At 38.5% G+C, this 13,547-nt stretch overlaps 1 protein-coding gene across 17 annotated transcripts in view; it reads right to left on the bottom strand.

Annotated features, from left to right (window-relative positions):
* The window catches only part of ZMIZ1 (zinc finger MIZ-type containing 1), a 353,591-nt gene that overhangs the window by 172,687 nt on the left and 167,357 nt on the right, over positions 1 to 13,547 (bottom strand). Inside the window, exon 1 of one of the 17 annotated variants that reach the window (XM_080598351.1) lies at positions 8,316 to 8,444. The exons of the other annotated variants lie outside the window; for them this stretch is intronic. The gene's annotated coding sequence lies outside the window, so the exon portion shown is untranslated. Of the gene's footprint in view, positions 1 to 8,315; positions 8,445 to 13,547 lie in introns of those variants that run through there. 17 annotated transcript variants of the gene reach the window in all.

The following is a 13,547-nucleotide window of genomic DNA, read 5'->3' as shown; positions in this document are numbered from 1 at the left end:
AAAAAATTTAGGGGGTCACGCATGTCATGATCTAGCAATGTTGTGACTTATTTCCACTGTCTATTCATATAAAGCAACTTACACATCTGCTGTTCAGTACCTGCTCATATGAGCACCAGTGATCTGCACAACCACTTCGTAAAGCTGAGCAACAAAACTGTGTGCTTTTCAGAAATGTTAACTAGGGAAATGCCTCACTCAAATCTTGACTTGGTCTAGGGAGCCAAACTTGCTCGACTACAGTTTTGATCATACAACCTCTTCTACAGCGGAGAAGCACTGCAGGAGCCCCACTGCAGGTTCTCCAGGTGGCTTGTCCAAGGCGACAGCATGGGCAACTTTGAACCCTTGACTTAAGCATCAGACAGTGACCTAACACCTACGTCTGTTCTTCCTCGAATATAAGAAAATGTTAAAAGCAACACTATGTTGTCATATTATTCTTCTAGCTGATGTTAAGAATAGAAAATCATTCTCTAAAAAGTACTAAAGCCAATCTGATTACTTTTCTCACTTATATTAAAGTCTCTCAAGCACCATTAGGGCCAAAGGTTAGTTTATTGCTGTCACCCATGCAGGCTCACTGTATCAGGGCTCACCTCTTAGAACACAATCTTCACTCTCTTCCCCTTGTTTTATTTTCTGTATATAGAAAGAATTAGTTTGTATTACCTGCAACTTAAGTTTCTTTAGACCTCAATAACATAATGCAAGTGCTTTTAATAAATCCCACCTGTTTTCTTAATGGCCTGCATGCAAATTGCACTGCTTTACACAGCTACCTGAAGAAAACCTCTGCCTGGGCTAAGCAGCAAAGTACCAGGAAGATTTCCAACAGGCCTGTGAAAATAAATCACCAGTGTAACGTTTTTTGAATGAGCCCCTTTTTGTGGAAACCAACTGAGCTGTTATTTATAAGCCTTTGATTAAATTAGCACGCACGAATACATACATATGCACACATGTGCAGACATAGCAGGATGAAATGCTGGGGAAGGAGCGATCTCTATATAAGAACGCATGTAAACATTTTCTTGCAAGGCTGAACAACAAATCTTAAGTGCTACAGTATGCATGAAAGGAATTCACACAAGTGATATTTAACAGATCTGTTTCAGAAACAAGGTTTGTATTCTGCAGTTTAATTCATCTATCATGCACCATATGCCTAGTTTTGGCCTATTTTCTTCTGGAAAAAAAAAAACAAACAGGTATGAATAGCAATGAATAGCATGCACTAAATTATAAAGGGAAAGCACTCAACACAAAAAGCATCCTTTAGCACCAACGAGGACCCACGTCTCAGCGGGGCACGGCCAGCCTCGTCCCTCCAAGCAAGCAGCAAGAACGGCGCATGGAAGGCAGCCATTTAGGGCACTCACTTGCAAGGAAAATATCAAAGTTGGAAGGTCACATAAATTGCTAGACATGGAGACAAGATCTGTCAAAAAGACAAACTACCTAACAATTTTAACCTATTGGCTAGAGCTGTCCATGTCAGCATAATGTTAACATACATTATAACCTCAGCACAAAAAAATCTGCGTGGATGGAAGAGGACAGCAGCACAACTCCCTCCCTTATCTTCTGTTTAGATAGCAACTCGTTCTAACAGAGGCTGCAGGAAATATTTCCTCACTGTTTTTCTTCCTCTGACTCCAACATATTCTAACTATTACAAGTGAAAAGAAAAATATTAACATGTTAAAAACATAACTGAGGATTCCTCTACAGTTATAAAGTTTATCGAAGCATCCGTCACAAGGTTCTCTACTTTTGGACAACGGTAGATTTTTATTTATTTATTTTTAAATAACAGTTCTCCTGAATAGTCACCAAAATATTTAAAATAGAAAGATTGACATTTGCAAGACAGGAAATTAACTTCTTGATATTTTATATTATCTGCATTTTCTCCAACTATTACAACTCAATCATAATTAGGGAATTGCCCCTCTAACAGATGTTGATGACTCCCCAGTTTCAATATAATACTATCTCACTATATTACTGATATTGTGGCCATTACCGCTTTTCTAGGCCATATGATTCTTACTTGCCACCACAAAGCTCTGCTATTTTGCGATTTATTGCTTTTGTCATAACTCCCCTGGCCTTATTTAGATCAGCGTTAGAGAGAAGGCCTTCGGGAAGGCCTGGAAGTATTCGTCAAGTTAGTAGGTGGGACTCTTCCCTGGGAGAGAGTATTAAGCTAAACTCCAGGGATACTTTCAGGGAATCCTGATATTATTATCCCCCAGGGTTTATGCATGAAATGTGACATTTGAGATTAGTGCAGAAACATCTGTTCGTACTGCCTAGAACTGAACCTCCAAGAAGGCACTGCACATCGTTTTCAGAAAGACACCTCCCACACAGTCTCATTTCCCTATTCAGCCACCAAAACAGAAGTCAGATGACTATAAAATTGAGCTGTTTCTCACATTAAGCTCAAGTAAGAAAACTCCTTACAATTTCCATTAACTTAAGACTCCATTCACAGTGTCTACTTCCCTTCATGAAGCCTAATTCAAACCCTACTTCCACTGTGTTTTTTTTCTTGGAGCATAACTCAGGATACTTATTTTTACCCATCCATTTCTGTATTAATTAACCTGTTGAGCAGCTGACCAATGAAGAAAAAACAAAAGCAGCAAACAGAAAACAAATTTTGCTGGAGTATTAATTTTTCTTCTCCTATGTTTTCCCCTCTAAAACACAAAACACCACAATACAAGCAGAAGCCAGTTCTGAAGGATTTGCAGTGGCAATGTATATTCCTCCCAGCTATTTAAGCAGCCAGAAGGTTTTCATGAGTACTAAGAGATGCACATAATTATGCCTGAATGATTACTTATCCAAAATGAAGAGCAACTGTGAAGCATCCATCACTCTGTTCCAGGTCAGAAGTTTTTAAGCTAGCCGTTAAAAAAAAAAAAAAAGCAGAACATGGAGGAAGCAACAACCAATATACTGAGTACCATGAATAGAGAGTGAATACACAAAGTGCTTGAGAATTCTGTGGGACCTGAACTGTTTTGTATTGCTGAACGAAAAAAAAAATTAGTTGGGTTCACCAAAGAGACATTAACAAAACATTAATTCACTTAGAAGATGCATTATATTTTCAGGGTAGCCATTTCCTGGTGACTGTGATATATACCCTGCTTTATTTCGTTTAACCAGACAATAAGCAGGATACACCCAAAAGCGGATCAAGCAGTTGAAGGAAACTATTCTGAAGCTCTGAATAACACACTACAGCATCTGATACACTTACACGGTCTAGTTGGTGTATTTCATTACCTTCAGACCGTCAGAAAGAAGAGCTCTAATACCCAGCCTTTCATGGCCTCTGGGTATAGATCTTTCCCAAAAGTGCCCATTTCTACTTCCAGGCTGGCACAATACAGAAAGGAGAGACTTTCAGGTCAGTCGGTACCTGAAATGCCTTCTGTGAATGTCACCTGAAGGCAGGAACCAATTTCATCAGTTGTTATTCTATGCTAATGTCCTCACCAACACATATTTGGCAGGGCTGTTAAAGAAAGTGTATGTATTAATGTTATATGATACTTCACGAAATCAGACCTTGAAGATGCTTAAAAGTTCCCATCACTTGCTTATGCCTCATTCTTAATTGTTTTTGTAGCACAGCACAAATGCTCATCTTCCTCAAAAACAAACCAGCAGGACAAAGGCTCACTTTGTTTCACTGGACTGATATGAAGAAATGGACTAGAGCAGAAAGCTGGAATTAATACAAAGTAAAAATCAGCTGTTTTTATCCTACCCTTATAGAGAGCAAGGCAAAGAAGGAATACTAACCAATTCCTAATCACAACCAGGGCAGTTTAAAGCTAAACAACTGCTCATTTTTAAATATGTCATATAAGAAAACAATGAATGAGTTAGGCTTTAAACTTGTTCTTTCTTCAGGGAAAAGAAATAGCCAAGGTATTTAAAATTAAACAGGACATTCACAATTAATCTGTTTTTTAATTAACTTACTCTGCTGCTGTAAGTGATTCTGCATTTACTCTCATTCTTTAGAAAATTCCAAAGTGCTACTTCTGACCTGTGATTTACTGTTGCCGTACATCTTTATAAGCAGTACTTTAGTTTAAGTGGCAGTTGCATATTAATTACAAAGTTAATTATGTGCTATGTAATCATGCTGCAATTCATTAGTTTACTCCGCAGTGTGAAAGGATAATGCTAAATGGAAGACCTGATGCAGAGTATTTTAGTAATTTACATTTTTGCAACAAATATTCAAAATATTAACCAAAAAAGATTGTTTGCGCTTAAGGGAGCCTACAAAAACGCTCAACATGGTTCTAACAATTATTCATAAACTTTTCTTGCTTAAAAAGTTGTAGAAATTTCAGCAGGGTAAAATATATTTTCTAAAACCAAGAATACATCTTCCTGTTCCTCAGACCTGGATAAAATAGCAGAATCATTGACTGATTTCAAGCATCCAGATTTGATACTTCTTGACACGGCCCATCCTTAAAAGACAGGTGTTCTCTGCTTTCTGGAATCAGGTTTCTTTAAGATTTTTCAGCCTGAAAACCTAAACAAGGAGACATCCAGTAGTATGAACCACAATCAAAGGCAAAGGCTACAGGCTTTTATAATTCTTAATTATTGATGCTTTGCATAAAGTACCCATAACCAGATAATTTACTGCTGGTTTCTGACCAAAATTTGCAGGAAAATGCAATTCCTGTTTGCACAGGTCTCAAAATAAGCCTGTTGTTACAGCTCTATGTTTCTCACAGACGAACTGAACATAAATGTAAATATTTATTTTTAAGGTAATGATTTTCAGTGAAAAGTGAATTAGGCACAATACCATAAAGCTGTCTCTCTATCCCATGTTTAATTGTCACTGGAACTCTCCAGCTTACTCTGATCAATAGAAATACAAAACCAAATTTTTTACAAAGGTGCTCTTAGTCATGAAGAACTGCTTTTCAGCTTTCAGATCCCCCCCTCCCCAAAGTAATTCCAGCATTAATATCATGAATTGCTGTTTTGCAACTCCAGTTCTTCACAAATCGCAATCTTCTTCTTTCCTTCCACTAGCTATCACTGTGATGCAAAAGGATTCTCTTTGTGCAATGTTTAAAAGTCAACAGTTCGCAGTATTTCCTCCTAAAACTAACACCATAAAACACATGATAAAGATCACATAAAAAAAAGAGCAGTTTCCGTCCTTACAGTTCTTAAGGTTTTGTCAATATGACATCATAGGGACCTTACAAAATAAATATAATGCACACAGAGTAATTCAAGTTCTAGGGAACAAATAAATTAATGATATGGTACTACTGAAAATTTATAAATAACAAAATGGCATACGGCTTCACACTACAGCAATTTGAGCACTGTATATAATTACGTAAGGTTTGATCAGGCTACTTAAAGCTTTTTAGTACAGCAATTAAAGAAAATGCATATGCACCCATGGTTTTTTACAAAACAAACCTGAAATGTATGCAAAAACCTTTACGTGCTTTGTAGCCTCAGCTAAAAATAAATAGTTCGCTTTCTTTAAGCATCGTGGTCATGGATTTTGCACGAAGAAATGTAGTTAAAAAATTAATTTCAAGCTCTACTAGAAAAAGGAAACAATAAATATTTTGTCCAATATAGAAGGAAAAAGACAAATAAGTGGAAAAAGTAATTTTACTTTCAAAATTATACACAAGTACCACAACAGCTAAGAAAAATGAAAAGCATTTGCTCTTCCTTCAGAAACAGCCAGAAGACATTTAACTTTGTATGTAAGGTTAGTATTTGTTGAGCTGTGTAATTAATTTAAGTCTGTAGGGACTGGGTTATAGATCGTACAGATTTACTATCATCTTTGGCTGCATCTGTTTTGGAACAGGTATCTCATCCATATATTGTTAGAAAGCATATGTCATGGAATAGACCCCCTTTTTATTTCATTATTTTATAGAATCCCAAAGCATTTTTAAATATATGATGATATACCTAAAATCCAACAACAATTAACAAACTAATAAATCAGAAGCTCAAATTCTCCTTAATGTTTTCATTCACGGTAGAAAGTACTAGTCTTCCATTTCTATATGGTGGTGTAAAAAACATTGTAAGAACAAGGAAACTTTTTTAACAAAACAAAACAAAACAAAACACATTTCAACAGAATACGGTTGACTCATCCTGTCAGGTTGAAATTTCTGCAGAGAAAAGAAAACACCACTACACACAAGAAATTTTTGGTTTTGTTAGTGATTTTTCTTCTACCCTAGCAAAAAAGACCTAAAAAGGCTACCTAATAGAAGGGCTTTAGTCTAAGCTCATCATCCAGGTTCCTTCAATAGTCAATGGAGACAGGTACTTCCAGAGGGCAATTTGTCCCTTGCTAAGACAAATGTCAAAATAGGTGGGACAAATTGCTCTCTGGAGATGTCTATTTCTGTCCATTGATTATAAAGCGAGTCTAGATCAGTTCCTAAGAAACCAGAGTCTTCACTGACTTAGAGGAATACAGACTCTTCATACTGCATCATTTTTTAAAACAAAACTTTATTTCCTTGACACTTTTGGAAAGTGTGTTAATGGTATGAAACATTATTTTTAATCCTACACAATCTGAAAAACAACAAAAAAAATCCTTAATTGTTACATGACCCTTGATTTTTCACTACAAAAAGGAAGAGTAAAGTTTCTTACATAATTAACGTACGACCTATCTGTTTTATTGTAAATTCTACGTGCTCATTAGTAAAATCTAATACACTCACTTCCAAGAATAGCCAAAAATAAACACGATGAGGAGACCTTTAGAGAGGCTTGAGTTTTGTAAGACATGGGCATTTTACGTAATATATTCAGTAATTTGTGTAAGCCTCCTTCCCTACACTAACATGTGCACACATACATAATTTTCATACACAATAAAATGGGAAGAATTTGTCTATTATTTGGAACCCTAGCCAAGAGACTAACGAAGCTGCATTCAACTCCATAATTCCTCCCATGTAAGCCTGGGCAACCCATATAGCCTTTCTATGCATTTGTTTAACAGCAGTGGAATAGGGATAACACATTTTCCTGGGGTGTTATGGGAATATATACACAAAAATTATGAACTGCTCAATTAGTCCAATCACACGAGTACATAAAAATATCTGTATGAAGTATATTGTGAGGCTAGTGTTTTCTTCAATACATCTCTCTTAGCCATACACAAAGCCAAATTACGAAAGCTCACTTAGATGAATATCCTGAAAGAAAACAAGCCTACAAGTCCATCGTGATATATTACCGCCTTTAATTATTAAAAAGCTTACAGGACCCTGAGATTACTTAGGCTCTTTTTCCTTATCAGAGAGTTTATTCTAGTGCAAATTTTTAAAGAGCGCACAAAGAACATTTCACTGGGCAAGACCATTAGCACATTCCTGCTTGCCCTGGTATAGCCTTAATAGAGCAGAGTGCTACTGATTTACAACTTTGAAGGAAAACAGAATTGCAAATCTCTCACACACATCTTCCTTATCACCCTTCTAGGGACATGCAGGCATGTAATGAATTCCCAGGAACAGACAGGCCACCACCTCTCCTCACCTTGCCTAACATAACGCTTGCGCTTCTCATTTGCTGGCGGATGGCTGCTTAGCCATCCTCGTGCATCCTTTCTGCTAAGCAGCTCACAGCTCGTGCAAAGGCAGCCTATGATACACCAACTGCTGTTTATAAAGCAGCCTTTAGCTCTGTACTGATTACCAACCACTAGGCAATCAAGATGATACACTGTTTTACCTAATTATTGACATCTGGATGAGCTGTGTTATTAAACAAAAAAGGCTCCATTGTTTAGCGGCTCCTAGTGAGTTGCAAATCTCAAGATTTGTTTCCAAAAAATCACGTATCCAGTAACAGCATTCAAAACCCACTGTAACCCCTCAGTCACCACTTAAGATGACTGCAAACCTGGGTCCACTCCTGTCAGAGTTTTGCAGCTTGGTATTGCAGTTACATTAAACTCCTAATCGAATTTCTTTTCTGCCCACTAAGAACAACTGGGGTTACTGTTCTTTCACTGAGTGCAACGAAGGACGTGCGAAGATCCTGCTCAGTGCAAACCCAGCAGTTCAGATAGCATACAATGTGACAAGTCAGCAAAAACTCCTTACCAATTCCCTTATGGACATCTGAAACATAAATACAGTTAGCAACTCCAACTCGGATCTCAATTTTTTTTGGAAAAAAATTGAGCCACAAAATACCATATCCAAATCCTGCAGATCAAGATGTCTCCATGCACTTACACTTGCAGTCTTCTGAGGTTCAATTCTCTTGTTCCCGTGAAAGCATCCCTTAAGTCCTCCTTCCTTCCTTCCTGAGACAGTTTTCTTCCAGAGGTCCATCGGTCTCCATACTCCTGGGGGAGTCTCCAGTACCCCTCAGGCAGCTTGCCCCTGTACCAGCACGGGCAGTGCAGTTGGCAGGAGAGTCTTTTAATGTTAAAAACAGGAGTGCCCTCTAGTGAGACTCCACAGGGCGCATGTATGACTAACACTTGACAGCCAGCGTTTATTTGTCTTCATAGGTGGTCTGCTCTGCTGGGAATGGAGCCGCTGTGCCGCGGTTCCCAGAACGCAGCACCCAGGAGGGGAAGCGAGAGCAGGCTGCGTGGGTTTGTGCCGCGCCACGGGCCTGGAGCTGGCACGGACTGGCTGGGCTGGGAAGCCACAAAACGAATGCAGAGCTGCACAAAGTGCCATCACGTACAAAGCACAGCCCCACGTAGGGGCCATTTGCTCAGTAGCGTAGAAGGCCTCGGCTCAGACACAATATTAGTTAACATGAGTTAACTTCATACGCAGACATCAAACACAAACTCATAGAACAGTATTTGCGCTCATATTACATGCTTTGAAATGCTCACCTCTAATCTTTCAACCTGCTTTATTCTGCTGTTCATATGTATAAGACTGAAACTACTAGAACTGGAAATGATACCTAAATGAACAGATCCAGACACCACCTGAGCAGATAAAATGCAGTGTGCATGATCAAATAGGTAGATGGAGAAATCCCATGTCCTGTTGTTTCAGACAGGAATAAAACTGCTGATCCGTCAGTTAGAAACTTAAAGCAACTGTGAATCTTGCAGTGCGTCTGGTAGCAATGCTTGCAGCGTGAGCCTCAGGGTATTTTCTGTAACTTATTATAGACCTTTTTTTTGTGTCAGCTCATGCTGGCAGCTCTTTGTAGGTCTAAATAACATGCATATCCATCTTTGCTAGTTACATCTAAATAGACACATACTCTTACTTCAGAAGTCATGGATTAGTAACATTTTTTATTTTTTGTTAACCTGACTGAAATTTTCAAGAATAAATTGGAGTACGATAATCTTCTGGGCCTTGAAAAATACGCAGAGTTCTATGAAAACAGAGGAAAGGCATAGAGTAAGTTGTGTACTACAGACACCAGGATAATGAAAATAGTGTCACAGTACTGGATGTTGATAGTTAGGCACACACTAACTTTCAAGAGACCAACGAACATAGGAACACTGACCAAGTCGTGCTGCACTATGGCTGGGCAAGTCAGAGAGCACACAGCAAGACAATCCAGTCTCAGCAGTAGCTGCTTAATAGTAGAAACCATCTCCCAGGAAATAGCTTAGTAATTATGGAAACAAAAAAGGCAAAGCCTTCCGACAGCAACAGTGTGAAGAGTCCCTAAAACAGTGTGCGCGTGTGTGTGGTTGTGTTTTCAAACAGGAAAATTCAGAACTGTTCCTGAGCCAGGATCTTGGAGAGTTTTTGTTAATAGTGTGCATTAACATAAGACACTCATATAAGCAAGATGCTGCTAACTTGAAGAGTTAACAGCATTAATTAGAATATATAACAATAAAAGAAAGAACAGATGAAGGAGAAGTGTTTTCCTTTGCATATTTGTAAAGTGACTTTACACACATCCTAGGCGAGATATTGCAACTAAAACTGAATTTGATGGCTCGTATTCCTAATAGGATACAGTGGCCTTCACCTTTAGGTCAAGAGTTCAAATGCAAGCCCAATCAGTGGTGACCAAATGTTGTCACCATCTGCCTACTTAGTGGCCTAGATGAGAAAAGAAAGGTTGTTCAGCTTGGTCCCATTGTTAATGGGCAGGTGTCTCCATCACAGAAACAACCATCACGAGTGTCACTAACTGGAACTTGAGTCAGAGAGGTCAAGAACTGAATGGGCATAAAAACTGAATTAATAGATTAAAGAGTCCCTCTAGGTAAGGGTCAAGGCAGCTGTAGCTTGCTGTCTAGATAAAGAGCATTTCAGTCTGCAGGCACATGCCTATCGCTGAACCAAATTAATTTTTAAATGGAAACAAAATTGAATAAAAAGATTTATAATTTGATTTAAATTTAGCTATTAGCCAGGTCCCCATTTTCTTAGCATCAGCTGGAGGTATACAGCAGTGCGTGCACATCTGGGGCTTATACAACTGCATGCCATAGGCATGAGAAACCACTGATGCACCTGGGCAAACCTCACCAAGGTTGAGATTTAGTAGTGACAACTGAGACAGAGCACTGTTTTTTACTGATACTACCATAAAGGAAAAGCAATCTTTTTTTTTTTCTTTCAGAATTTTACATCTGCAAATAGAGTGTTGGTAGGGCTATCTTAGCTGCACTTTTCCTACTGATACTCTTAGCTTTTGTTCCATTGCCTGTTTTTAATTCATTTACATATACTTAGAAAGTTAAAGGAATTGCTCACTTGTATATTTTAACAGTATTTCAAAATATAAAGACTTCATAGTCCTAATACTTTTCTTTCCACTACATACACATGGATTTTTTACTTGGACTAATTGAAATGAGATGATAATTACCTTGTTTTGATTCTCAAAATAAGTGCTGTGCTGGAGTCAATAATGAAGCAGGAAGATGTCAGATGCCCAAAGAAGATAGCTTGAAGCATCACCTTTGAAAAAAATCTAGACAGATAGTAACTTGGCTCTCCTCCCTGCCAGGAAAGGTAAACTGAGCTCTGTGCAATTTAGAGCATGCAAGCACATAGGTATCTTTGGGAACACTAACATGAGCACAACGTTCTTTCAAAGCAGAGGAGCTTACTCAGACTTGCCTAGCAATTCCCATATTACAACAGTCATGAAGCTGTGCTTTATGCAAATAAGATATTTCTCCTTGCCACAGTATACAACAACAGCTTCTTGCAAAACCACTTGGAAATATGAGAGTGCTCTACCCTGCAACTCCCAGCATTTCTCACTGCTATCTTATTTGGAGCATGTTTTTGGATGCTTGCCGTAATTCATAAATACAGTTATTTAATATGAATACTTTAAAAAGAAAAATAACAGTTCTTATTCACTAAGTCGATTAAAAAAAAGAACAGCAAGAGAAGGACACTAGAACTTATTTTTTTGTTACCTTCTTTAGAAAGTCACAACAAATTGGAGCTTATGTAACTCTCGCCTAACGCTAACACAAATACACCTATAACACAGGTAAACTATATTTTCTTAAGTAGAAAGAAAACAAATTCTACTTTTTTTTTTTCCAATCCCACTTGAAGGCAGCAATGCACTTCCTGGGAAAAAAAAAATGTCCTTCACAGATTCTACCTGCAGCACATACATGCATAAAAGTGTCTTTGTGGACAACAGCATAGGTCAGTATAGTAAGTTAGAGGAGGTCTCAGTAAATAAGAAAAGTACTTTAGACAGGTAGCTTCCATCTCCTGTTGCTATCTACATTCCAAAGAATACACAAGTAGCAGTAATGAGCAACATCTTCATTCTGACAGTGTGGAACCACCTCCAGGATGAAATGGGTTATTCTGAGAAAATGGACAACTCCTCTATTCATTGTTTGTCCAGATAATTCATAGGCCAAATGTGGGATAATAGAATATCAACTATGTCCAAGGCCATGGCTTCCTGTTCTGCCATCACACACTTTTGTCTTCTCTTACTGAAAAGCTTCATTTCCATTAGAAAGGAACTCCTATTCCTTTACTCTTCATCTTCTGCGATACGATCTACATGCCTATTATGTTCCTAACTAGTTACGGTCTCCAAATTATTTACATTCACTGTATTTGAATGAAGATAGTATGTTTCCAGCCTCATCCTAAGGCTACAATCTAATCCTAAAGAAACGTTTTTCTTTTCTCCTATTTCATTGCCCCTTTGGGAATAGGAACATTCTAGTATTTCAAGACTGCTCAAATCACTTGGCCACAAAATTTGCGAAGCCTCCTACGTTCTACACATAAAACATATCCAACGATTATCTCTGAAGCAAATCCCCCCTATGTTGTTGAGTCAAGAGTCATGACATGGCTGCCTGTTTCTGCAGAAGGCTGGTTTCAGTGATGCAGGTTATCCCTTCCCATTGCAAGTCGCTGGGGATCAGACAGCTGCCTGTTTTGAAGAGCTGGAAACACCTGTCTTCTGTTTCAACCAAACCAGGTTGATGATGATGCTTTATCAGGCCCTACTTTCTTCATAAAGAGCTCCTTTCTGCACACTCCTCCTGAGTGTCCTCAGGATTGAGCGCACCGAAACCTAACATGGGAACTCCTGAAGCTGTGAGACAATCAAATAAGACAGGATGTCACTACAATAAGGAGATAAAAGTGATCTTATTGCTGTGTTTTGGATTGTTTCACTTACTGTGCCTCTTAGAACATACTCAGCATGCCCTGCTAAAAAGAACAGCATCTCACTGGCTCCATCCTCCAGGTCATATTTAGTACAGGGAGGAAAAACTTCTAACATTAAAAGCTGCTCAAAGTTAACTATTATTTTTACTGCTCATTACCAAAGTGTAATGAGCATTCTAAAACCCAGTAATAGTAATTTCCTACTAAAACACAAAAAAGGAGACTACTCAAGAGTTGCACGAGTATTTATCTAGTCAAGTAATTTTTCAGTGAAGCTACTGAATTACAAACTAACCAAGATACCACACAGTAAAATGAAGTATCTGTCTCATGACTGCTTCAGAGGCACACATCCATCATTTTACCCAGCTGCCCCCACCTAAGCTGCTGTTTCTTTGTACTCTGCTTTTTATTAGACAAGGCTTAAGTACACTGACGTACTAACACCAGGGAAAACAAGCAGTGTCGAAGACATGAGAACCATGTCCTGAGCCATGATGCTCATTTACACAAAGGGTGAGGAAAGCTTTGGAAGAAGCAGGCCCTAACTGTGCTGTATAAATACTACTGCTGAGGAACCTTTTACGTTTCCAGTTTTCAATCACGTGTCTTATACAACGCTGCTGTCTAGACCACAGGACACCTGTCCTGGGTCTTTCACCTGCTTTCCACTAAATGCATACTGTCTCCCAGTATGCACAAAAGACAAGGAAAGGGGTTATGTATCATGATTAGAATCATAATCAGAATCACAGATTGGTTTGGGTTGGAAGGGACCTTAAAGACCACCTCGGTCCAAACCCCTGCCATGGGCAGGGATACCTCCCACCAGACCAGGTTGCTCAGAGC

The sequence above is a fragment of the Anser brachyrhynchus genome, assembly GCF_964034855.1.
Source record: "Anser brachyrhynchus genome assembly, chromosome: 6".
In the NCBI taxonomy this organism is placed as follows: Eukaryota; Metazoa; Chordata; class Aves; order Anseriformes; family Anatidae; genus Anser; species Anser brachyrhynchus.
Note: the sequence above shows the minus strand (reverse complement) of the source record. Positions and strands in the feature narration are given on the sequence as shown.